General features: G+C 40.9%; 1 pseudogene across 1 annotated transcript in view; it reads left to right on the top strand.

Annotated features, from left to right (window-relative positions):
• LOC306652242 (small G protein signaling modulator 1-like) overlaps positions 1 to 22,676 on the top strand; it is a 38,421-nt pseudogene extending 15,745 nt beyond the window's left edge. Inside the window, exons 11-15 of the transcript XR_013767019.1 lie at positions 1,704 to 1,838; positions 4,096 to 4,160; positions 6,196 to 6,341; positions 16,866 to 16,990; positions 22,495 to 22,676. The product of XR_013767019.1 is annotated as a small G protein signaling modulator 1-like (transcript). The remainder of the gene's footprint in view (positions 1 to 1,703; positions 1,839 to 4,095; positions 4,161 to 6,195; positions 6,342 to 16,865; positions 16,991 to 22,494) is intronic.
• The last annotated feature ends 5,169 nt before the right edge of the window (positions 22,677 to 27,845 follow it).

The following is a 27,845-nucleotide window of genomic DNA, read 5'->3' as shown; positions in this document are numbered from 1 at the left end:
GACTGGTTGGTGAAGCCTGCTGGGTCAAGGGGCTGGGATGAAGTCATGATTGTCCCCACTTGGGCTAAACCAATCAGCACTTCCCTGAGACTGGCATGGAACTGCAGATGTCTTTCTAGAACAGACTAGGGGGGTCACTGTCCTTTCTGGGCCATCTCCTTAGTGAATCTGCATGGGGAGGACAAGTGTGGCCTTAAGAACCGCATTCTGTGGGCAGGACAGATGCCAGTGGGTGCTGAGCTCTGATGGCCAGTGGGTCAGGTCCACAGCTCCCTCTTCCCGTAGAGCTGAAGGGGAGTCGAAATAGGACGAGTTGTCCAGGAGCCGTGGCATATGGGGAATGGGCACCTCTCTGAGTTCCTGGAATGAGAATAAGAAAACTATGACCCATGTGCCAAATCTGGCCTTGTCTGCACAGCTATGAGCTGAGGGTGGTTTTTATTTGTTTCAGTGAGTGAAAAAAATCAAAAGAATATTTCATGACATGTGAAAATGATGCAGAGTTCACATTTCAGTGTCCATCAACACAGTGGCCTTGGAACACACCCAGGCTCCTCTGTTTACATTTTGTGTTTGGGGACTTCTGCACTGTGATAGCAGAGTTGAGTGTTTACAACACAGACCAGATGGCTCGCAAGTCTAAAGTACTCAACCACCCAGCAGATTCGTAGACGTCGTGGCTCTCATGAAGCTGGGAAAGAAGGAAATCAGGGGAACTGAGTGTTGTGTCCCGGGAGCAACTGGTCAGGAATCACCAGTGTCCAGGAGTGAGACATCAGGATCTCTGGAATGTGGCTGCTGTGTCAAAACTGTTTGAAAAATACAGATTTGAGCCAGACATGGTAGTGCACACCTGTAATCTCAGCAGCTCCGGAGTCTGAGGCAAGAGGATGGCAAGTTCAAGAGCAGCCTCAGCAACTTAGCAAGGCCCTAAGTAACTTAGCAAGATCTTGTTTTTCAAAATAAAAAAAAGGGGGGCTGGGGATGTGATTCAGTGGTTAAGCGCCCCTGGGTTCCATCCCTCGTACCAAAAAAAAAAAAAAAAAAATCCAGATTTGAGGACTTTGTCTCCAGGAGGTGAATTCAGTAGGTCACAGGTACAGAATGGGCTTGTAACTTTCTGATTTTGTGGGCTGCCAGTCTGCCGGCACCCACCTAGTGGAGCACCTTTGTGGCCCAGGACCATGGACAGCACCAGCACGCTTCTCCCTCACCCACTGGTCTCTTGCCCTGGGTGCTCTGCCTCCTCCCTGGATTCAGGCTCCTTTCTCTTGGACCACCTGCTGCTCCCTGGGAGGCCCATCTCTGGGGACTCGTTCCCTCAGCCTTCCCAGAAGCACCCAGCAGGCTCCCTTTCTTCCCCTCCACATTCTGTGAGCACAGCTAGATGACAACATGGTGAGGCATGGCTGCATGTTTTCTTGGCTCTGATTTCCTGGTTCTTTTCTTCTCTCTAGCCATCATCAGCTCTGCCCATCTTCTGGGGCCTCCAGATCTTGGTGGTAGCTTTCATTGGATCAGGTGGGCTCCAGGACCTCAGTTGGACTCTGATCTAAATGGCTATTTCCTACTTTGTCTTTCAGGGTCTTTTCCTTTCCCTGTGCCAGCCTGGAGGATGAGGGGAACTGCTTGCTTTGGGGATGAGGATTTTGTGACCTACACAGATTTAACCAAGGCTCTTTTGCCCCTTCTATTTACCACAGTCCTCCAAGATCTGATGGATGTCTCCATGAACAACCTCCCATCTCTATGGCAACCCAGCCCCCAGAAATCCTCCTGCTCGTCCTGTTCACAGAGTGGCTCAACTGGTGGCAGCTCAATGGCTGTAACCATGAGAGGTAGCAGGGGCTTGTGTTGTTCATGGAAGAGGCTGAAGGATTACCCAGAGCTTTGTGGATGCTCACTTCTTGCCCTGCACCAAATTTGGAGGAGTGAACACAAGCTATGGAATCAACCAGAGCTAGAGTAAAACCTGGCCTTGTGCAGTTGTAGCTGATGGAACTTACTCACTGTATCAGTCAGGATAAACAAGACTGTGACGCAGTAACAAATAGACCTGAGATCTTAGTATAACTTTATACAGGAACTGCTTTATCACACATGCTGTGTGTCTATCATGGGTCAGCCAGGAGCTCTGCTTTCTTCACACTAAAGGGCAGTCACTGTGGATGTTGCTCATCTCACAGTCTGGAGGGACTTGAATCAACAAATGTTTCACCAAAAAATGTTACTTATAATGTCCTCTTCCAATCCATTGACACCACCCACAGGAAACCAGGAATTGCAGCCCTACCATATCCTTGGAAGGAAAAAACCAAAAATAATATTTAGACAAATACCTACAAAATGCTTCCTTTATGTGATTATGAGGAGCAAATCAAATAATGGTTTAAAGTGGCCAGCACATGGTACTTGGCACGTGGCAATGTTCAGTAAATGACACTCAATGTTGTCTTGCTCTAAGTTAAATCTCAACTTCATCTCTGTCCATATCCACAGAACTTTTGCCTCTTGGTAACTACTCAGCCCATTCATGAGACTGGTGTAGTTTCCCACTGGCCCAGCTTGGCCTAGTCTGGGAGAATCCTTTCCTTCTGGCCTTGTTGGCCTTCTTCCTAGTGGTGTCCAGTCTTTAGGCATGGGACTGTGAGGGGTGGGGGCCAGCATCGGGTCTTCAAAGCTTCCTTACCCCTGGCTTTTTAGTAAGTGGTCCCACAGCATCACCTGGGCAGATTCTCAGCTTATTACCTACTAAATGAGAAGCTGTATTTAACACCCTAATACACATGTCAACATTTAAGTGTGAGAAGCGCTGATGTAGCTGGAGACTCTCAAATTTAATTGTGCATCAATTACCTGAGGAAGTGCAAAATGCACAGGTTCCAGGACTTCTTCCTAGAGATCTTGATTGAGGTCTCTTGAGGGACCAGGAATTCACATGTTAGAGAAACCCCAAGTGTCTTGGGCTGCACCTCTCATCTCCATGGGCCATTGAGAAAAGCTGTTTTCCATAATACACACTCTGATAGTATTTGATTATGTATCTGTCATGGTGGAGAGCTCACCACCTTGCTAAGCACCACGCCTGCTAGGGAACAGTGGTGGGTGTGATGCTGTGCTTCTGTAACCTGACCAAGTCAACCTCACCACCCTGAGGCACAAAGAGAATATTTTCCCATGTGCATAACTGGAGATTGAGATGTGTTTGCTCTCCAGCTTCCCTGGGCTTTCCAGGGCTTTCCCCTGGGATGTCCTGAGAATAATTACATGGCTATTCTTCCATTCCGTGCTCTGCAAGAGCACACAGCACTCCTTTGGCAATTCTTTTAATTTTCAGCAATGCTAGGGCCTTACTCTTCCCTTAGCCAAAATGGCACCCAGAAATGGCCATGCAAGGGGAAGTTTAGAGATGTCACCCACTTTGTAGTCATCCCAACTGAATCCCAACATGAATTTGTTTGGTTCTACTGGGCCACTTGGAGAAAGTCACAGAAACCCACTTCAAGCTGATTCAAGGAGAAAATAAAACATGTTGGCATAACTGAGAAGTTCAGATGCAAGCAGCATCTGGATGGATGATGCTCAAAATAGGAAGCCCTGTCTGTGTCTTCAGATGTTGGCTTCACTTGCCTGTTTGCTAGTTCCACTCTCTGCTCTCAGGCAGGCCCTCCCTGTACAATGGCAAAGATGACTCCCAGCAGCCATGAACGTATATCTCCATGGCTTAGAAACTCAGGAGATTTTAAAAAAAAAAAAAAGTGCCCGTTTCTTGGTAGTTCCAACAAAAGTCCCAAGGGCTGATTCTCATTGTCCCAGGTTAGGTCACATGACCTTCTCTGAGCCAATCACCATGACTTCAAACTGGGTCCTGCACTAGGTAGAGTTATTTGTCCCATCCAGACCACAGGAACAGAGGTTTATGGGAGAGGTGATACCTCAAAGGAAAACTGGGGTTCTGATAAGAAGGGGCAATGTAGCTGTATGGAAATCACAGCAACCCACCCTGAGGTCCCCTCAGAGAATGGCTGTGATCCTCTTCAGAAAACCTGGGCTATGTATGGCTCTTGTAAAGCATCTTCCTTTCTCCACCTGCAGGGCTCCTCTGAAGCTGCTCTGTGACAATATGAAGTACCAGATCCTCTCCAGAGCCTTTTACGAATGTACATGTAGGTCTCCATTGCTGGCATAGTCTCCAAGGAGCATCTATTGTGTGCCTGATGTATGCCAGAAATATCCAGGGACAGAGCCTGGCTCTGGAGTTTGAACATCCCTACCTTCTAGATATCTGGTTTCAGGCTCAGTTTGCTCATCTACAGATAATTTTATCTCTGGGTTCTAAGAGGGCAGTGGACACTGGGGCCCCTGGGAGAGGAGGCTTGGTTTGGTCACTACTGCATCCTGAGGATTTGTTTTCATGATGGAATGAGAAGAGAGTGTAAAGTCTTTAGCACCTAGTATTGCATGCCGTAGGTGCTCAGTACACGTAAGTTCCATTTCTCAGACAGAAGAGAAAGGTGACCTGATCCCATCCTCAAAACTTAAAGATTAAAACTAATAACATAGATATTTTGGTTGTTCCCATTAATCAGACAAGGCACACAGGGGCAAAGTTATTTTCCTGTGTTCACACAGCTAACAAGATTTAAAGACCTAGGACTTGAATCCTGGCATGCTTGACTCCAAAGGCTTTTTTTTTTTTTTTTTCTTTTATTTATTTATTTTTTTCTCTCTACAGTCTTGTTTCTCAGCACATTTTATTTCCCAAGCCTCACAACCTGGATGGGGAAGATAAAGCATGCATTTTTAGGGATTCTAGAAAAGTTCTAATACACCCTGCATGGGCCTGCATGTTTAAGTTTGAAAACAGTTTCCTTGTCAACTAGTTTGGGAAACATTGAGGTTTTCTGTATTCTTCGGGACTTCTCAGAACCCTTTCTATGCTAATATCCCCATCCCACTCAAGAAATTGAGGGCATGGGCAAGTAAGAGGAGCATTCCCTCAAATGTATTTGGCCAGAGAAACCTGGATGTGCCTGCATGGACCCATCATCTTCAAGTGCCCAGAGAGACAGGGAGTGTAAGCTTCCCTCAGCTGAGGTTCTTCCCTGTTCTGTGACCACCATCTCTAGTGCCTGAGGCAGAGCCTGGCATGCAGCAGGCACTGAGAAAGGGTTTATCAGACCCAAGTGCAGGATCTTTCTGGAGGAAGGACAGGGGTTGAGATGATTCTGGAACCAGGTGATCAGATGATGACATTATGCATCCCTGATGCTGGTTGAGAGCCCATATTCGAACCACGAGGCCTGGGGCCAAATCCCCACCCTGTACTTCCTCTAGTGATGTGACATGAGCCAATGATATAAGCAGTGTGTGCCTCAGTCTCCCCATCTATAAAGTAAGGACAATACTAATACCTGCTTCATACGGTCATGGTGAGCAATAGCTCAATTATGGAAACTCAGGGAACATTCCTGGCTGTTAGTGCTGTGTAGCATCATGTGCACTATAAATGTTGGACATTCTGTGACAACCACCACCATCCTTGTACCTTCCTATTGTTGTGGGGTGAATCATCAGGCTCTAGAAATTCCAGCATTCTCTCTGGGAATAGGAGATGAGCCAAGAGGAAGGGGCGCAGTCAGCAAATGGCACAGGCTGGCATTTGCTGAATGCTTCTTGATCTCCAGGCACCCTCATGGGCCCAGGGTGCAGCACATTGGCAGACATTCCTTTAAGGTAACAGGTCCACCCTGGAAAGCAGACCTGGTGCCCTCAGCATCTCTGGGTCACTGACTTGCTGGGACTTCCTTTATCCAGCAGCGGTTTGAGCAGAAGTCCTCATGTTCTCTGTCTATGGATTTGAGGCAGAGGCACAGTGAGCTCGAGGAGTTCCTGGCTTTCTTCCTTCCTGATCCTTTCCTGCCTGCAGCCTGTCAGTTGAATGCATTGGACTCCAACCCAGTTGGGTGGTGTCACCCACCCTGAGTGAGGCTAAGAAAGGTGATAAAACTTCCTGAGGGTTGAGCAGTCAAGCCATCAAGTGACATCACCCCTCTGGGCTTCACTTTCCTTTTCTGGGAAAAGAAGTTATGAGAATTTGTAGGGTATGGGGGTTCAATAGCTGTGGAGAAGAATGCCACTTTGAAGTCTCCATGAGCCAGAGAAGAAGATATTTCCCTTCCACCACCCCCATAGGGCTTACCTACTGCAGACACCTGTCCACTGTGAGGACCCACCTGTCTGCCCTTGTCAATCACATGATGGTGTATCCAGACTTGCCCTGTGATGCTGGGCAGGGCCTGACTGCTGGGATCTTGGAGCAGTACCTTCAGGACAGCAGGGTAAGCCTTGGTGGGACTTAGGCTGCACTGGGCAGGCTGCAGGGAAGTCTGTCCTATTATCTGAGAAATAGAACCTCCTGCTTGTGGGGACTAGAGTCAACCTGCCTGAGTTCTGTACATGCATGTTGAAGGTTCCTTCTTCTGGAGAATTCCAAGACACACAACCCAGTGCCCCTTTATGGTAGAGAATGAAGGACATAAACAGGTTGAGCACAGCTAATCTGAAAATCTAAAATACTCCAAAATTACTTGGGTATTAACATGACACCACAGTGGAGAATCCCACGCCTGGCCTCATGTGACAGGTCTCAGTCACAACACAGCTGCACTGAAAATACTGCATGTAATTATCTTCAAATAATAATAAATATATGAAACAAAATCATTTCTTTTTTTTTTTTTTTTTTTGGTAGTGCTGGGGATTGAACTCAGGGCCTTATGAATGCTAAGCAAGCACTCTACCAACTGAGCCATATCCCCAGCCCCCTCTCATTTCTTTTTTTTTTTTAATTATTTTTTAGTTGTAGATGGAAACAATACCTTTATTTTGTTTATTTTTATGTGGGGCTGAGATTCGAACCCAGTGCCTCACATGTGTGAGGCAAGCACTCTACCACTAAGCCACAACCCCAGCTCATAAATGATTTCTTATTTGGACTTGGACTACATCCCCAAGATAGCTCATTATGTAGATGCAAATATTCCAAAATCTGAGAAAATACAAAATCTGAACACTTCTAGTCCTAAGCATTTCACATAAGGGTTATTAACCTGTATGCCTCCCCAGAAGGGGTGAAGAAGGAATGAGTTGGTCACCATTGATGATCAAGCATAAGCCCTGTGCTCAGTACTGCACCAGGTACAGTGACTTGGATCCAGCTGCAGGAGTTTACAGTTCTGTTCAATCTCCTAGAATGGGAGCAGCTTGGTCTGAGGCAGGCACTGGACCTTTTCCACCAAGGTTCAATACTGTCCCATCTCCATCTGGTGGCCTAGGGTCTAGAGATAGTTCACCTACAGACAATCATTGCTTAAATGCTTTCTAAGATTTCCTGATTGTTGTAAAAGTCCCTGGGAGAAAAATGTTGATGTTTGAAAAAAATTTTCCTCATCAGCTAGTTTGGGAAACATTGAATTAAACAGTTTTCTGTATGCCTTAGGACTTCTCTGAACCATGGCTGTGCTAATATCCTGGTCATGCTCAAGAAATCAGGGGAGGGCTGGGTTTGTGGCTCAGTGGTAGAAAACTCACCTGGCATGTGTGAGGCACTGGGTCCAATTCTCAGCACCACATATAAATAAATTTAAATAAATAAAAGTCTATCAACAACTAAAAAAACATATTAAAAAAAGGAAAGAAATCAGGGAAGTGAAGGAGAGTAAGAGGAATGTTCCTTCAGATGTATTTGGCCATGGAAACCTGTTGAAAAAGTGCTTCCTATGGTTAGTGGAAGGTGGAACCACTTTGAGAAGCTCTAGTTTGGGCCAAGAACAGAATCTTGGAGGAGGCACCTGTCTCCACACTGTGTTGATCTGGTGGCCCTGTTGGCTGTGTGCCTTCCTACCAAGTGCAGGAGAGGACAGACACTGCTGTTGCACACTGGATGGGGTGGGGAGGCCCTATTAGGTGCATTCCTGGGGTTCCAGGGGACTAGGAGGAAAGATCAACTAGTTCCCAAGCCAGAACTAACAGAAAGGTGGTTTTGCTTTTTGCCAAAAATACGCAATTTTTAAAAAATTATGGAAATAATGTCCATGTACTGTAAGAATTCAAAGATGAATACAGGTGTGTAAAATTTAAAGAGAAATTGAAATATCACCTCTCCACTTTATTCTTCTAGTTCTGATCCCTGGGGCCTTAATTTGGTGTAGAATTTTTCATATATTTTCTTTGTTTATCCAAGAGAATATATTTATTTATATCTTATCTGTATTTCTATAACTATAGATATGAAGCCACATAGACACACATATATATATATATAAATATCTTTGTAATTTGTCTATCTTTCTATGAGTCTATAGTATATATGACACATATATATACTTTATCTGTATTTTTATATCTATATCTATAGATACAAATCTACATATCTATAGATATGCAGAGATAGACTTATGTATATTTCTGTATATAACTACATACTTATATATAGCTATATATTTTTAAATCTTATCTTGATCTCTTATTTTTATATATATTTATATATAGATATGTAAGACTATATATATCTAATATATAGATAGAAATCTACACCTCTATAATATTGATTTCTACCATACTATCTCTTGATTTTTAAATGATATAAAATTGCATTTTAAGTAACCAATTTAATTTTATGTCAAGTGTCTTTCAAACCTCTAGGTGAAATACTGAATGCTAACAACTAATATGTAAATCAGACATAATTTATTCAAATTTTCCCTAATGACAGAGAGCTGAGTTCTTGTTATTTTTTCTTTTTTTATATTATTTATTTATTTTAATTAAAAATCATAAATTTTCATATGGCAATATTGTTTGATTCATTCTGTTATTTTTTCCCTTCCCCCCACTGCTCCCACCCCTCTTTTCCCTCTATACAGTCCTTCCTTCCTCCATTCTTACCACCCTCCTTATCCCTAACCCTAAACCTAACCCTAACCCTAACGCTAACCCCTCCTACCCGCCCCCCTTATATGTCCTCAACCGCTTATCAGCAAGATCATTCGTTGTTTAGTTTTTAGAGATTGGCTTATCTCACTTAGCATGATATCCTCCAATTTCATCCATTTGCCTGCAAAAGCCATAATTTTATCATTCTTCATGGTGGGGTAATATTCCATTGTATATATATATATGCCACAGTTTCTTTATCGTTCATCAACTGAAGGACATCTAGGTTGGTTCCACAATCTGGCTATAGTGAATTGAGCAGCTATGAACATTGATGTGGCTGTATCTCTGTAGTATGCTGATTTTAAGTCCTTTGAGTATAGGCCAAGGAGTGGGATAGCTGGGTCAAATGGTAGTTCCATTCCAAAATTTCTGAGGAACCTCCATACTGCTTTCCAGAGTGGCTGCACTAATTTGCAACCCCACCAGCAATGTATGAGTGTACCTTTTTCCCCACATCCTCGCCAACACCTATTGTTGCTTGTGTTCTTGATAATCGCCATGCTAACTAGGGTGAGATGAAATCTTAGGGTAGTTTTGATTTGCATTTCTCTTATTAATAAAGATAGTGAACATTTTTTCATATATCTGTTGATTGCCTGTACATCTTCTTCTGTGAAGTATCTGTTCATTTCCTTAGCCCATTTGTTGATTGGGTTATTTGTATTCTTGGGGTAGAGTTTTTTGAGTTCTTTATAGATTCTGGAAATTAGTGCTCTATCTGAAGTATGAGTGGCAAAGATATTCTCCCACTCTGTAGGCGAGATCTCTCTTCACATTACTGATAGTTTCCTCTGTGGAGAGAAAGCTTTTTAGTTTGAATCTATCCCAGTGGTTGATTCTAGCTTTTATTTCTTGTGCTATGGGAGTCCTGTTAAGGATGTCTGATCCTAAGCCAGAAGGTGAAGGTTTGGACCTACTTTTTCTTCTATAAGGTGCAGGGTCTCTGGTCTGATTCCAAGGTCCTTGATCCATTTTGTGTTAAGTATTGTGCAGGGTGAGGGATAGGGATTTACTTTCATTCTGTTACATATGGATTTCCAGTTTTCCCAGCACCACTTGTTGAAGAGGCTATCTTTTCTCCATTGCATATTTTTGGCACCTTTGTCTAGTATGAGAAACTTGTATTTATTTGGGTTTATGTCCATGTCCTCTACTCTGTACCATTGATCTACCTGTCTATTTTGGTACCAATACCATGCCGTTTTTGTTACTATTGCTTTGTAATAGAGTTGAAGATCTGGTATTGCTATACCCCCTGCTTCACTCTTTCTACTGAGGATTGCTTTAGCTATTCTGGGTTTCTTATTCTTCCAGATGAATTTCATAATTGCTTGCTCTATTTCTGTAAGGTACATCATTGGGATTTTAATTGAAATTGCATTGAATTTGTATAGCACTTTTGGTAGTATGGCCATTTTGATAATATTAATTCTTCCTATCCAAGAATATGGGAGATCTTTCCATCTTCTAAAGTTTTCTTTAATTTCTTTCTTTAGTGTTCTGTAGTTCTCATTGTAGAGGTCTTTCACCTCTTTTGTGAGATTGATTCCCAATTATTTTATTTTTTTGATGCTATTGTGAATGGGGTAGTTTTCCTAATTTCTCTTTCAGAAGATTCATCACTTATGTATAAAAATGCATTGGATTTATGAGCATTGATCATGTAACCTGCTACTTTACTGAATTCACTTATGAGTTCTAAGAGTTTTCTGGTGGAATTTCCAGGTTCCTCTAAATATATAATCATGTCATTGGCAAAGAGGAATATTTTGATTTCCTCTTTTCCAATTCGTATCCCTTTAATTTCTTTGGTTTGTCTAATTGCTCTGGCTAGAGTCTCAAGAACAATTTTGAATAGAAGTGGTGAAAGAGGGCATCCCTGCCTTGTTCCAGTTTTTAGGGGGAATGCTTTCAGTTTTTCACCATTTAGAATGATATTGGCCATGGGCTTAGTGCAGATGGCCTTTACAATGTTAAGGAATGTTCCCACTACCCCAATTTTCCCTAGTGTTTTGAGCATGAAAGGATGCTGTATTTTATCGAATGCTTTTTCTGCATCTATTGAAATAATCATGTGATTCTTGACTTTTAGTCTGTTGATATGGTGAATGACATTTATTGATTTCCGGAGGTTGAACCAACCTTGCATCCCTGGGATGAAACCCACTTGATCATGGTGCACTATCTTTTTAATATGTTTTTGTATGTGATTTGCTAAAATTTTGTTGAGAATTTTTGCATCAATGTTCATTAAGGATATTGGTCTGAAATTTTCTTTCCTTGATGTGTCTCTGTCTGGTTTAGGTATCAGGGTGATACTGGCTTCATAGAATGAGTTTGGGAGGGTTTCCTCATCTTCTATTTTATGGAATACTTTGAGAAGTATTGGAATGAGCTCTTCTTTAAAGGTTTTGTAGAACTCGGCGGAGAACCCATCTGGTCCCGGACTTTTCTTTGTTTGTAGGCTTTTGATGACCTCTTCTATTTCATTGCTTGAAATTGACTTATTTAAGTTGTGTATGTACTCCTCGTTCAGTTTAGGTAATTCATATGTCTCTAGAATCTTGTTGATGTCTTCGAGGTTTTCTGTTTTGTTGGAGTATAGATTTTCAAAATAGCTTCTAATTATGTTTTGTATTTCACTCGTGTCTGTTGTGATATTTCCTTGTTCATTCCGAATTTTAGTAATTTGAGTTTTCTCCCTCTTTCTCTTTGGTAGTGTGGCTAAGGGTTTATCAATTTTGTTTATTTTTTCAAAGAACCAACTCTTTATTTTGTTAATTTTTCCAATTGTTTCTTTTGTTTCAATTTCGTTGATTTCGGCTCTGATTTTAACTATTTCCTGTCTTCTACTACTTTTGGTGTTGGTCTGCTCTTATTTTTCTAGGGCTTTGAGCTGTAGTATTAAGTCGTTTATTTGTTGATTTCTACTTCTTTTGCTGAATGTGCCGCATGAAATAAATCTTCCTCTAAGTACCGCTTTCATAGTGTCCCAGAAATTTTGATACGATGTGTCTTTGTTCATGTTTACTTCTAACAATTTTTTTTTAATTTCCCTCCTGATGTCTTCTGTTATCCATTCATCATATAATAGTGTATTATTTAATCTCCAGGTACTGGAGAAGTTTCTGTTTTTTATTCTGTCATTTATTTCTAATTTCAATCCATTATGATCTGATAGAATCCAAGGTAGTATCTTTATCTTCTTGTATTTGCTAACAGTAGCTTTGTGGCATATGACAAGGTCTATTTTAGAGAATGATCCATGTGCTGCTGAGAAGAAATTGTATTCATTCATTGTTGGATGGTATATTCTATATAAGTTGGATAAGTCTAAATTGTTGATTGTGTTATTGAGATCTATGGTTTCTTTATTCAATTTTTGTTTGGACGATCTATCCAGTAGTGAGAGAGGTGTGTTAAAATTGCCTAGTATTATTGTGTTATGGTCCATTATATTTCTCGAATTGAGAAGGATTTGTTTGATGTACATGGATGAGCCAATGTTCGGGGCACAGATATTTATGATTGTTACGTCTTGCTGACTTATGCTTCCCTTAAGCAGCATGTAATGTCTTTTTTTATCCCTTCTGACTAGTTTTGACTTGAAGTCCACATTGTCTGAAATGAGGATGGATACTCCAGCTTTTTTGCTGTGTCCGTGTGCATAGTATGTTTTTTCTCATCCTTTCACCTTTAGTCTATGGGTATCTCTTTCTATGAGATGAGTCTCTTGCAGGAAGCAAATTGTTGGATTTTTCTTTTTAATCCATTCTGCCAGTCTATGTCTTTTGATTGATTAGTTCATGCCATTAACAATCAGGGTTATTATTGTGATATGATTTGTATTCCCAGTCATTTGACTCATTTTTGTTTTTGACATGATTTGGTTTCCCCCTTTATTTGGCTATTCCTTTAGGCTAGTTCCTCCTGTTGCTGATTTGCATTGTTGTTTTTCATCTTTTCCTCATGGAATATTTTGCTGAGAATGTTCTGCAATGCTGGCTTTCTTCTGGTGAATTTCTTTAGCTTTTGTTTATCATGGAAGGATTTTATTTCATCGTCAAATCTGAAAGTACGTTTTGCTGGGTATAAGATACTTGGTTGGCAACCATTTTCTTTCAGGCTTGGTAAATGTTGTTCCAGGCCCTTCTAGCTTTTAGGGTATGGATTGAAAAACCTGCTGATATTCTTATTGGTTTCTCCCTGAATATACTTTGATTCTTTTCTCTTGTGGCCTTTAAAATTCTGTCTTTATTTTGTATGTTAGGTATTTTCATAATAATATGCCTTGGTGTGGATGTGTTGTAAATTTCTCTATTTGGAATCCTATAAGCCTCTTGTACTTGGTTTTCCTTTTCATTCTTCAGATTTGGGAAATTTTCTATTATTTCATTGAATAGATTGTTCTTTCCTTTGGTTTTTTTCTCTAAGCCTTCCTCAATCCCAATAATTCTTTAATTTGGCCTTTTCATAATATCCCATAATTCTTGTAGATTCTATTCAGGATTTCATACCATCTTTTCTGTTTGTTCAACTTTGTTTTCAAGATTAAATATTTTGTCTTCAATGTCTGAGGTTCTGTCTTCCAGGTGTTCTATCCTATTGGTTATGCTTTCTATCGAGTTTTTAACTTGGTTTATTGTTTCCTTCATTTCAAGGATTTTTGTTTGGTTTTTTTTTTTTCAATATCTCTAACTCTTTATGGAAATGATCTCTTGCTTCCCGTATTTGCTCCATTAACTGTTGATTGGTGTGACCATTTAATGCCTGCATTTGCTCTTTCATCTCTTCGTTTGCTTCCCTGATTGTTTTAATTATGTGCATTCTGAACTCCCTTTCTGACATTTCTTCTGCTGTGCTGTCATTGGGTTTTATTGATATAGCATCTAGGTTTGTTTGGGACATTTTCTTCCCTTGTTTTATTGGTCAGATGTCAGTGGAACTTTCTGATATTGCAGAATTCTTCTATTGGCTTATAGTGTCCCTGTAGATTTCCAGTGTATCACCTTCCTGCCTTCAGGAGCCTGAAGTCTTGGAGTAACTTGATAATGCAGTGCTTCCAAGGAAAGCTGCCCCTAGCCCGCTACTGGTTCCAGGACTTGGAGCTGGCTCTGTGTGGAAAGGTTCTCACTGTGGGGCCTGCTCCAGGAAGCTAGCCTGGAAAGGTGCTTCCCACCAGAGGGGGCCAGGATGCAGGCTGCTTGGGGAAGTCCCTGGCTGCCCTGTCCTGGTTCCTGAAGCAACCTGCAGGCAGGAACTCGCCGCCCTGGTTCAGGGACTTGAAGCTTGGTTCTGTGCAGGAAGGCTCTCACTGGGGGTCTTGCTCCAAGATGCTGCAGAATCTGGCCCTGAGCCCACCGCCAGACTGTGCAAGGCTGCCTGGGGAAGACTCTAGCTGCTCTGCTGTACTCTAATAAGCCACCTGAATCTGGGCCTTCCATCCAGGCAGCACTTCACTGGGTGGGGGAGACTCACTCCATGGCTCTATTTTAGTCCGAGACTCTCAGTGATCTCCCATTCTTGAATCCTGGGTTCTGGAGTGACTGGAGATGCAGTCACCCTCTAGTCCGCCATCTTGGATTGCCCCGTGGAAAAAACCTGCGGCCAGGGGGGTGGGGGCGCAGGTCTGCCTGGAGAGGAGTCTGGCTGCCTTGCCCTGGTCCCAGAGGCTGCTTGTCGGCCGGAAGTCTCCACTGGCTTGGGGACTTGTGGCTGGCTCTGTGTAGAAGGCTCTCACTGGGTGGTGTCCTCCAAGAAGCTAGCCTGGAAAAGCACTTACCGCCAGAGAGGGCCGGGCTGTGGGCTGCTTGGGGAAGTCCCTTGCTGCCCTGTCCTGGTCCCTGAAGCAACCTGTGGGCAGGAACTCGCCGCCCTGGTTCTGAGTTCTTGTTTTTTAATAAAAATGATTTTATTTTAAACAGTATTCCATTCAACATCTTTATAGCTTTCTGTACTAGTGCTTTTATTTTGAGATATTCCTAGAAATAAAATTGATTGATTTGAGTTTAAAATTTAAATAGAGAAGCCAGCTTACTGTCCCAGAACTTCATAGTACTCCTAACCCCCAGCAGTTTCTGAGTCTCCATGTTTCCTGAGGAATTTAAAAGATTTATTAATTCCTGGGCTTAATTCTAGCTGTACTAATTTAGCACCTCTGGGAATGCAGCCCAGAATCTATGTTGAAAGGTCCCCAGGTGCTCTGGTAATCCTCCAAGTTGGGGAGGCCCCAGTCTAAGGACAAGTTAGTTGAGACAGTACAGTGAGTAGGTCTCACTGAACACCATTCTCAACCTACTTGGCCATGTCTTGCCTTTAGCTGCCTATTGGCATTGGGGTAGACTTTGCTAGGAAGGGACGGGCCCCACTCTTTCAGTTGCTTGACACCAGGGGGTTGATTTCATGCTGACTTAAGAGCCCCAGGTGGGCATTTCTGCTGAATGGTATCTCTGCTCCCCCAAGGGGTTCAGGCCCCTTCTTTCAGTCTGTGCTCCCCCCATTTCCAGAGCCTCATGGTCATGTGATCCAGCTGAAGGGGAAATAGTACAGAGGGAACCCACATGTTTTTCCTGGACTTTGGTTAGAAAGGGCTTCTTCTCTCACACCCTCTCCCATCCTATTGGCCAGATCCTGGCAGCATGACCACTCCTAACTGCAAGGGAGGCTATGAAATGGAGTCTAATGATAGACCCAGAAGAGGAAGCAGATGTTTGATGAAGAGATCAGAGCCTCAGTGGCAAATTGTTTTCTCCTTTTTAAATAGCTTTGACAAGGCCATCTACAAAACATAAATTAAAATCCCCAAGAAGGACAAAAGAGGGGTTGTTTTTCTCATTGTTGTTGGGTACACCCAAGACAAGCCTTCCCATGTGAAATACACTTTTAAAGTTGGAATATGAAATAAAGAGGTAATAGGAGATGTCCCTGGGGCCCTTCAGAGCAGCATCCTGCAGCCATTGGTTCCCTTCCACAGACACAGTCCAGCAGGGATCTGCTGGCTCCTCAGTTCAGTGAAAAGCCTTTGCATAGAAATGATTATTATTTAGATGGAAAAATCAACTCCACACAATATGGCAAACAGTTGCTAAGGTCATACCAGTGTGCACAGAAATTATTGATGTGTGAAGTACCAAGTGGAAATGTTCCTTTTAGATTCATTCCCTTTCAAGTTTTCTTAGAGCTGAGTTCACACTAATAACTGCATGATAATATTTCCAAATATACACAATATGAAGCATTGGCTTAAAATTAAACATACATGTGAATTATGACATAACAATTACATACAGTAATATACAATGGATATACAATACATTCATGCTCTTCATTTTTCTTTTTGCAAAAGCCCTAGGCATGCTGTAGTCTCACTAGATATGTTCTGTATCAGGCTTCTTTTTTTTCTCCCACTTAACACACATTGAATCTTTCCTGTGGGTTCCCTCCACCCTGTCTACTTCCTCTTCTGCTGGTTCACATGACCATGAGGCCCTGGAGAATGGTGGGAGCCCAGACTGAAGAAGCGTGAACTTCTTGGGGAGGAGAGATGCCCTTCACCAGAAGTGCACACCCAGGGCTGTTAAGCCAGCAAGGAATCAACCTCTCTGGCATCAAGCCTCATAAATGCACCCCCACCCTCTTTGATCTCTGTGTGGTACCCAGGCAGGGATGCCTGTTCTCCATGGTTGGCAGCCAGTGGATTGCTAGGTGTTGCTCCTTCATATAATGCCACAGTTAATACTCAGGTACACATTTCTTTGCTCATGCACATAGAATCTCTGGGGCTGCTCCAAGAAGCAAACTGAGCCTCAGAGCCCACCTGCTGGTTCCCACCTGACTAAGCCCTCTGCTTCCTTCCTGCACCCCAGAGTTACAAGGAGCAGGAGCTGCTGCATCTCATCTACTACAGAGGCATCCAGCCTGAGATCCACAAGGCCATGGGGCCCTTCCTCCTGGGCCATTATCAGTTCAGGATGATGGAAACAGGAAGGAGGTTGCTTACCCCTGCAGGTTGTGGGGTGTCCTACAATAAAATGAGCTGGACACTGTGGGCCTGGGGAGCTCTGGTTCCATGTTAGACCAAGGTAGGCAGGAAACAAGGTGAGACCTCAAGGCTCATGGCTCCCCCACTTTTCCTGTCCAATGGACATACAACACAAGTGGCGTATGTCTTTTTTAAATAAACCTTTTGTTTTGAGATCATTATATATTAATACCCAGTTGTAAGAAATACAGCAGAGTATATTGTATGTCCTTTACCCAGTTCCCCACAATTGTAACATCTAGCAAAGCTGATGCAACTCATGCACCCCCAGGGCCTCAGCACTGAGAGGACACACCTGTTGTGCTTGGGCTTCCCAGTCTCACATGCCCTCACCTCTTGGCACTGGGTGTGTGTTTGGTTGGTTCTTTGGTTTTCTCACAGTGGAGATTCATGCCCACCTTCCCAGTCAGCATACAGAACATTTCCCTTGTCCCACTGCCAGCCCTGACTTCTGGTAGCCACTCATCTGCTCTTCATTGCTGTGATTTTCTCAGTTTCAGAGTATTAGACCAGTGGAATCACAAGTATGCCACCTTTGGGGACTGACTTTTCTCAGGCAGCACAAGCCTCTGGCGATTCCTCCTGGTCACTGTACCTATAGTTGATTCCTTGATCTGGCTGAGTAGTATTCCATGGTCTGGGATCCTCAAGCTCTTTACCTGTCAGCAGGGAGCTCTGTTACTACCAGTATTTTGGCATTGTGAGCAAAGCTGCAGTGGACTTTTGTGTGCAGAATTTTGGGTGAGCATGGGTTGTAATTTTCCTGGGATAAATGCTCAACCATACCATTTGATGGGTCCCAGGGTAGCTGCATGTTCAGACCTTTGTAGTGACTGGGCCATTTTCCATTCCCACCAGCCATTGGAGCAGTCTATACCTGCATCTTGGTGGCAAAGGCAGTGCTAGATATTTTTCTAGTATGAGTGCAGGGGAAAAAATCTTCAAGGGTGAAATAAAAATGTATCGTTTACCATGGGTTTCATTATTGGCATAACTAAATTTTCATCATTTATGCCGAATCTTTTAGGGCTGGATGCTGGTGGTCTGGGGAGTGTGATGTGCATGTGTAGTTGGAATGCTTATTTTGATGTTGAAGGCCTTGCCGAAACATACCATATTCAGAAAATTAATCCCTACCTCCCTGGACACAGGTATGGATCAATACAAGCATCTTAATATTTTGTCATTTTTCTTATTTGCAAATCTACATAGATCACTGGTGCTAAGCTAAGTAACTTGAAGAAAGAGAAAAATGAGAGCAGGAAGAGAGGGAAAAGAGGATGAGGAGAGGGAGAAAGAGAAGGAGACTTTGCTTTACATTTCCAGGTTTTTGATCTAGTTTTTCATGAGGTTTGGATACAATTAAGTCTCATGAAAAATTCTTCCTTCATGATTAAGTTAACTTTGAGTTGATTTCTGTTCCTCACAAACAAAAGAAACTTGACAAATACAAAGAGAAAGATGACAAAGCAGTTAGCATCCATTTTCCAGGCCTCCCTTCCTTCTTACCAAGTCAAGCCAGGCATAAAATGGTAAGAGAACAGGACTGATTCCTGTGTTATTTCAAAGTGATATTAAAAAGTTTTTGTATATCTAGATGGAATCTGTCCATATCAAGCTACCTCAGGAAGATAGACTTATAGAAAAATGGTGTTCCAGTAGATTTTCAAGGAGTGCTTGACCCTACTGGGGTTCAGAATGTGCTACCCCAAGTGTGGAAGTTTGGCATTTGAGAGAAAAGCAAGAGCAGGAAGGTCTCTCTCACCTTCCCTTCCTCTTCTTCCTTGAGCCAGACTTAAAAGTGAGATAGAAGAAAAGGTAGAAAGGAGACAGAAGAAAGGAAAAGCAGAGTATAACTTTAATCTAAAAATCTTGTGCTAAAGTTTCCTCATACCTTTTCTCACCAAAGCTGATTTTTCTCCAGGCCTGTCATTCCCAAAATTTTTAAAAAACTATAAAACTTTTTCTCATTATCTTTACTGTATTATTATTATTATTATTATGAATTGAACTCACTAAACCACTAAGCCACATTCTATCTATATGTAAATACATACATGTTTTATATTTTGTATACATATATGTATATATATATTTATTTTTTATATTTTTTAAACTTTTTGTGACAGAGTCTCACCATGTTTCCCAGAATGGCCTTGAACTTGAGATTCTGCTGACTCACCCTCCTGCACATTTGGAATTATAGGCGTGTACCACTACACACAACAAAAATCTAAAACTTTGTTTGAAAACTGCCTTGTGCAATGTACTAACACATTCATATTGAAAGTATATTAAGCAGAGACATATACTATTTTAAGAAACCTAAAATATAGGATGCATTCTAAACATTGTATCTATTGATCAAATAATGAAGACAACATCCACCTAAAGATGTGGAGAACAGTCAGACAACTATGAATCATCTTGTGATTGAAAGGAAAATGGGACACAAATGAGAAACACAAAAGCCAGGTGAGGAGATCTGCACATAGAAAGTTTTATTTGCCATTCAGGATCTGACAAAGGTCATCACTCAGGAAAGCAAGAGAGGCAGAAATAACTTAGCCCTGGGGTATTTCATAGGGCAGTTTGGGTGGCTTGCATAAGGTCACATGAGCTCATATGAGCTACTTGTGTAAGAACTTATGACGGGCTGACAGGACAAGTAAAGGGGATGTTCCAGTGGGGTGGTTAATGACAGGTGGGAAGGGGAAGTTACATTTTAACTCTTGTTTTCTCTGGAAGTACCCCTCTAGGATTGGAAAGCAACTTATGGTAAGAATTTAAAATGGTTGCATAGATGCTAAGCATTGGATCTAATAGTGATTACCAGACTGATATTCCCACATCAGAATGATATTCTCACATGCCTTCCCATGCCAGCCCCTCCCAAAAATTCCTTTATAAGAAGAACCTGGGGCCCTAGAATTGTGTTTCAATCTTGAGATAACCTGCTCTCTCTTTGTTTCTCCCTTACTTTTCTGAATAAATCTCTGCTGGTGTCTCTGTCTGACATGTCTTGGAATTCTTTTTGGTGGTATTTGTCAAGGATCACTATTACCCTCAGTTGAGGTCCCCTCTTGGGGACCTCGTGGGACCTGTTCCAGTGGCAGAATAATTCCCTTGATCTTGCTCCAAAAAAGGTTAAATTACCTTCATTTTAGAGGGATCCTCTGTTTACATGGAGGAAAGGAACATCTTTATACTTAAACACAGATAAAGGGTAAGGAGAATCCAAAACAGGCCTTGTTCTCCTCCTTCTCTGAGTTCATTGGCATCAGATTGTACCATCTTTGTTCACTTACACATCTGTGATACTGAGCAAAGACTCATTGCCTTGCACATGTAGAAGCCATTACTACAATATTTTCTTTCTTTCTTTTTTTATTTTCCATAAATAAAAAGCTTTTATTGAGAACTGACTGTCAAGAAGACAGAAGTCTTGCTCAAATCTATCACCACCACTGGTTCTGTTTGAAGACAGTTATAGGAAGGGAGACAGGAGAAGCTGTTTGTTGATTGGATAGTGAAATGGGGGTTTCAGGGTTCTTTTCTGTGGGCATAGATGGTCAAGTCTCTTCACAGGTTGCATGTTTCTTCTGGGGAAGGGAAGTTATGTTCTGCTGCTCTGTGTGGGTGGTTTGGAGCTCAAGACGTCAAAATTGTGTGTTGGGGGCTGGCTTCTTCTGCACATGTCCATTATTGAAAAGCCACTTTCAAACCATCCTTGAGTGAATTCTGGAGGGTTTACCTGAAAAAATATTTAAGCTCTTTGTTATTCAAAGAATTTATGTCTGTGTGTGTGTCCACACCTTAACCAATTTAGAAAATACACAGACTTCCCTGATTTTTAGAATCTTTTTTCCCTTAGGAAGAATCTCCTGTCAGATAAAACTTATATTAAACAAGTAAATATTATTTTATCTTGCTAATCTATCTTTTGTTATACTGGTCTCAGATAATAAACATAGTGATGGGTGAAATCTCTTTTCTCCCTTAAATTCCCCTTGAGGTTAACACTCTACCAACTGAGCTATATCCCCAGCCTTAAATTCCCCTTGAGAAAGGGGTTCCATGTTCATTTTGTTTTGCATGAGCACTTGGGACAAATTTAGTCTTGAAGACTAGGTGAGGTAGCAAAGCAGAAACAAATAAAAGGTAGGCATTGATAGTGAATGTTAGGGACCACAATACTGATTGAAAATTTGGTGATATTCAAATTAATTTTTGAGTGATATTAGCATATATATCAAAATGCCAAGTAATTATGTACCACACTGCATCACTGAAACATTTCTGAGGCACTGTTTTTCCAAGTAACTCAAATCGGGATCCAGTTGAGCTATGACAGGTCAGAAAATTCTGTGATGCAGTTTTCCTTTCCATTGAGGCTGTGGTATTTGAATAAAAAGCATTGCTTGGATGATATTTTTGTGCCTATTATCCCCCAAAATGATGCTAAAGTGAATTCATTAATTTTTAACCTGAAAACACTTTAATTAATTCAGAATGTGAAAGGTTAGTTTGAAAATAAGGTACATTACAAAGGGGATGGCAGGCACACTAGCGTGCAGCAGATTGGCTCTGATCTTTTGCAGTCTAAGTGAGAGGTGGTTGTTCTGTTATGGATGAAAAGGCTCATCTCAAAGATAATTGCCCATATACCATACCAGTGAAGTCACACTACACAGGGCTGTGATTTCTGAACCAAATCTTGAGCTAATTAACAGTTAAAAGTATAGGAGATCATTTTTAATGTACTGTAGAGAACAAACAATCAATACTTCCTTTAACCAAAACATTTAACCACACTTATTTGAGGTGGATAGAGTTGGTGAAATTGCAAAAATTAGGAAGAAAGAAAAATTTTTTCTTCTTTCTGCTATATAGTTACATACTCTTTGTATTGGTAAAATTTTGTTTGACATCTCTCCAAAGGCATAGATTCTGTTAACTTTTAAAGAAAGTCATGCTGCTTAAGAGGATAAGTAGTAAAATATTTTAATACCTTTATATTCTGTTATACACTTTTATGCTAACCTTTTTGATTTCAAGTTTTGTGAATACAATTAGAATTTTGAAGTCTGAGACTTTGGAATTTTCTGGAAATTACAGAAGATTGCAAGGCAGTGTATAATTGCAGGACTTCAGGAAAACATAACAAAGGAGAACATGACCCCTTAGTTCTGTTTCCTTTTCTTCTCAGTAAATGCTATGCTTGCTTGGTTTTTCTGAATTGCAACATTTCAAAATTACTCTGAAGGTGGTGCTATCTGAATTGAAATCAGATTTTATAGTTAGCCATGAAGTCTTTTTCTATCAGAAAAACTATTAACACTTTACATCCTAACTGAGTGCATTATGTGATTTATGACAAAGATCAAGGATGATCATTGTAGTGACTTTAAGTATACTTTTGTTCTGTTTCATATTTGCAAATATTTGTGGAGTGGATGTGAAGAAAGCATAAAATTTTGAACATCTGTTGACAGAGGGAAGTAAAATTCTAATAAAGCCAATTATGGGACTTTATGGGATAAACTGGAACACAATGAGATGTTAGCATCACAGAACCAGTTCACTGAAAGAACAGATTCCAAATAGAAGTGGAAAACCTTTTCTCCAAGCTGCAAGTGGCTTAAGGCTTTATTGATTCTTTTGTGAATTGAATGAGAACTTTAGTACTGGATTTAGTAGAGGATTTTTATAGTTTATTTGTATAAATTAATTATAAAGGATTTTTTTAACATACTATGGATTTAGCCAGTGTCAGCCACATGAGTTATTTTTTTTTAAGAGCTTGAGTGTGGTGATAATTGTTTTTGTCCATGCCCTTCTCTTTCCCTTTGAATGACAAACCCTGCACGTGTGAAACAGTAAGTCAAAAATAGTGCTTCACAAAGACAGGGATGTCCACTTTCACCACTTCTATTCAACATTGTCCTCAAAACTCTAGTGAGAGCAATTAGGCAGACTAAAGAAATTAAATGATATGAATAGGAAAAGACGAACTTAAGCTGTCACTATTTGCGGGTAACATGATTCTATATTTAGAGGATTCAAAAACCTCCTTCAGAAAACTTCTAGACCTCATCAATGAATTCAGCAAAATAGCAGGCTATAAAATCAACATGCATAAATCTAAATCATTTTTATATGCAAACGACAAAACAGCTGAAAGGGAAATGAGGAAAACAACTCCATTTGCAATAGCCTCAAAAAAAAAAAAAATTGGGCATCCATCTAACCAAAGAGGTAAAAGATCTCTACGATGAAAACTACAAAACATTGAATAAAGAAATTGAGGAAGACCTTAGAAGATGGAAAGATCTCCCATGTTCTTGAATAGGCCGAATTAATATTGTCAAAATGGCCATATACCAAAGGTGCTATACAGATTCAATGCAATTCCAATTAAAATCCCAATGACGTACCTTACAGAAATAGAGCAAGCAGTCATGAAATTCATCTGGAAGAATAAGAAACCCAGAATAGCTAAAGTAATCCTTAGCAGGAAGAATGAAACAAGAGGTATCACAATGCCAGAACTTCAACTATACTACAAAGCAATAGTAACAAAAACGGCATGGTATTGGTACCAAAATAGACAGGTAGATCAATGGTACAGAATAGAGGACATGGACACAAACCCAAATAAATACAATTTTCTAATACTAGAAAAAGGTGGCAAAAATATGCAATGGAAAAAAGATAGCCTCTTAAAAAAATGGTTCTGGGAAAACTGGAAATCCATATGCAACAGAATGAAACTAAACTCCTATCTCTCACCCTACACAAAACTCAACTCACAATGGATCAAGGACCTTGAAATCAGACCAGAGACCCTGCATTATAGAAGAAAATGTAGGTCCAAACCTTGTTGGCTTAGGATCAGACTTCCTTAACAAGACTCCCATAGCACAAGAAATAAAAGCAAGAATCAATAACTGGGATAGATTCAAACTAAATAGCTTTCTCTCAGCAAAGAAAACTATCAGCAATACGAAGAGAGAGCCTACAGTGGGGGAGAATATCTTTGCCACTCATACTTCAGATAGAGCACTAATTTCCAGAATCTATAAAGAACTCAAAAAACTCTACACCAAGAATACAAATAATCCAATCAACAAATGGTCTAAGGAAATGAACAGAAACTTCACCAAAGAAGATCTACAAGCAATCAACAAACATATGAAAAAATGTTCACCATCTTTAGTAATAAGAGAAATGCAAATCAAAACTACACTAAGATTCCATCTCACCCCAATTAGAATGGCAATTATCAAGAATACAAGCAACAATAGGTGTTGGAGAGGATGTGGGGAAAAAGGTACACTCATACATTGCTGGTGGGGCTGCAAATTAGTGCAGCCACTCTGGAAAGCAGTGTGGAGATTCCTTAGAAAATTTGGAATGGACCTACCATTTGACCCAGCTATTCCACACCTCGGCCTATACCCAAAGGACTTAAAATCAGCATACTACAGAGATACAGCCACATCAATATTCATAGCTGCTCAATTCACAATAGCCAGACTATGGAACCAATCTAGATGCCCTTCAATTGATGAATGGATAAAGAAACTGTGGTATATATATATATATATATATATATATATATATATATATATATATGTGGTATATATATATATTATATATATATTATATATATATAATGGAATATTACTGAGCCATAAAGAATAATAAAATTATGGCATTTGCAGGCAAATGGATGAAATTGGAGGATATCATGCTAAGTGAGATAAGCCAATCTAAAAAATCCAAAAGTCAAATGATCTCACTGATAAGTGGATGATGACATGTAATGGGGGGTGGGAGGGGGGCAAGAATGGAAGAAGGAGGGACTGTATGGAGGGAAAAGAGAGGTGGGAGGGGTGGGGGGAAGGGGAAAAATAACGGAATGAATCAAACATCATTACTCTATGTAAATGTATGAATATTCAAATGGTATGCTGTTACTCCATGTACAAACAGAAACAACATGCATCCCATTTGTTTACAATAAAAATAAATAAATAAATAAATAAATAAATAAATAAATAAATAAATAAATAAATAAATAATAGTGCTTTCCTTCTCCTGGCTGCAGTGATTGACTCCGGGATGTGCCAAGCTGGTATTATTTTATTTTGGATGGAAGTGGTAGGGAATCATCCATCTTCTCTCTTTCCTGGGATTATAAGCTTCTACCTGAAGAGCTGCCTATAGCAGTGTTGCCCTTCACAAGGAGAAACCTGAGTGATGCTGATGCCCAGGCATCAGGCAAGCCTGAGAGAGCACTGATTACTTTTAAGTTCCTAGTTCTAGTCCCTGAAGTCCTCAGGGTTTTCCTGGTTTCCAGCAGCACTTCTTGTTCTGTGTTCTGTGACTTCCATAGGAACTTGTGCTTTTCCTTTTAATGGGTTTGTCTTCGGCTTCTTTCAGTGGTAATGTGAGCCATAGCAACCAGTATCTTATTTCATCTACAGACATAAAACCTATTGGAAGGGAGCCCCTCAACTTTTTGCCACTTACCTGCACCTGGAGTCATCCTTGCTTTCTAATTTTGAGGCAGAGGAGAAAGTGTCCCTTCTCAAGCCTTATGGCCTCTGCCTTAGACCTTTCATATTTTCCTTCTGCCTAAGGCACCTGCCCTCCACCTATCTCTCCTCATTTTTCAGACTTAATACCAGCTTTTCCAGCTTTTTCTGCTGCTGGGACTAAATGACCTGACAAGAACAACACTGAGGAAGAAAAGTTTATTTTGGGGTCATTGTTTCAGAAGTCTCAGTCCCTAGATTGCCAACTCCATATCTCTGAGTCTGAGGTGAAGAAGAGGTGGTAGAAGGGTGTGGCAGAGAAAATCAGGTTAGAATATGAAGCAAAGAAGCAGAGAAAGGACTCTGCTCACCAGGGACACAATATATACCCCAAAGGATTACCCACTGGTGACCCACAACCTTGAGCCACACCCTACCAACCTATGTCCAATTAATCCATTCAAGTGAATCAATGCACTGATTATGTTAAGTATGCTGGGGGACCCCATGTATCCAAACCATAACACCTGATCACTGAATTTATGTGTTTGTGAGGTAGGGTAGAAGAAATAACAAAATAGATAGCAAGGAGACATAGAGGAAGGACAAGGAAGAATGATTTTAATTCAGAAGTTCTGTACACTTGTCCACACCTGTCACTCCCTAGGTCTGTTTCGTTTACAGGTCTGTTACTCCAAGAATTGCTGAGAAATCTGTAAATCTAGCTATGCACTGTTAATTAACTCTCTTTCCTAATAAATACAATGAGCAAAGAGAGATACAATATCTTGAGGAACATATAATTTAGGGTGTTAGGAAACAAGGTCTGCCACAGAGCTGAGGCAGCTGTGAAGGTCCTCAGTTACTGGTTCTTATGATTATACTGGAAAGACCTCAGGCATATCATTCAGAGTAGTGGGCATCAGTTTTTAGAAGGGATAGGAAAAATAGGAAAGGAGGACACTCTTGAGGGAGACAGTGGATCCTCTCAGAGAGGAGAAGGCTTTGCACCCCTGTTTCCCTCCAGTTTTATTGAGTTTCCCAGGGAAGTTTCCTGAGAGTTCCATTCATGTCCACCTCTTGACTTTTGACTGACAGCAGGATTACATCAGACTTCAGTGTCCTTACTGCATATGGTAAAGATCAGGTTGTTTGCTGAGGAATGTATTTTCTATTAACTAAACCAGGCAGGGATGTAGGTAGATTGCCCTTTAAAAGAATGCATGGTCAGCACAATAAGCCCAGTTAATACAATTGTCCCCTTAATCTCATGTTTCCACTGCTCACATCTGTCTGTTACCTATCATAGGGGACTTTCGAGCACTATTGATTGTTCAGATAATGAAGACCACATCAGCCTGAGAATCCTGAGACTGACCAGACCACCAGAACCCATCTTGAGATCACTAGACTGATATTCTCACATACCTTTCTATAATCACCCTTTACCATGTTTCCTTTAAAGGAAGAATTAGGAACCCTCAAACCATGTCTCTCATTCTCAAGATGGCTTTATGAGAGTCAGGAAAATGTACTTATCAGTTATTCTACAAAAAGCTCCTTTCACAATTTGTTGAAAAAATTAATAAAAACTCCATTTTACTAATTTTTTCTTTTCATTCTCTCTCTCTCTCTCTCTCTCTCTCTCTCTCTCTCTCTCTCTCTCTCTCTCTCTCTCTCCCTCTCTCTGTCTCTCTCTCTGAAATGGGGTCTTATTACATTGCTAGGCTGGTCACTGACCCCTGGACTCAAGCTATCATCTACCTCTGCCTTCTGAGTAGTTGGAACAACAAGTGTGCACCACACTATCCTGGTCCTTTTTGCTCTTACCTAACATATGTACTTACTCCGGTTGAATTTCCACCTTATAATTATGATAATAAATCTATTCCTTAGAATGGACAAATGAAAGAAAAATTGTTCATGGGAATGATATATGTGGTTAACTACTGGTTTCCCTTTTCTCCAATCTTCTTTGCAAACAGACCCATGAAAATTTTTAGATACAAGGTGACCATGAGCTCTGGGGATGAGGAAAGGGGAGAGGAGGAGAGAGAGGAGGAGGGGAAATTTTTTTTTGATCAGGCATCATCCTGTTAAATGAGTGGCATCCCTGGAAGTTCAATCAAAACATTGTTTAGGAATAGGCACAACTAGGAAGATATTACTAGTATATTCTGAGAAAATTTACCTCTCTCTCAAGAAAAGGTTCAAGGAAGGAACCTGTACTCTTTTGGTCTTTAGACATTGCTGACCAAGGG

This window comes from Sciurus vulgaris, assembly GCF_902686455.1.
Source record: "Sciurus vulgaris genome assembly, contig: HiC_scaffold_155_arrow_ctg1, whole genome shotgun sequence".
Taxonomy (NCBI): domain Eukaryota; kingdom Metazoa; phylum Chordata; class Mammalia; order Rodentia; family Sciuridae; genus Sciurus; species Sciurus vulgaris.
Note: the sequence above shows the minus strand (reverse complement) of the source record. Positions and strands in the feature narration are given on the sequence as shown.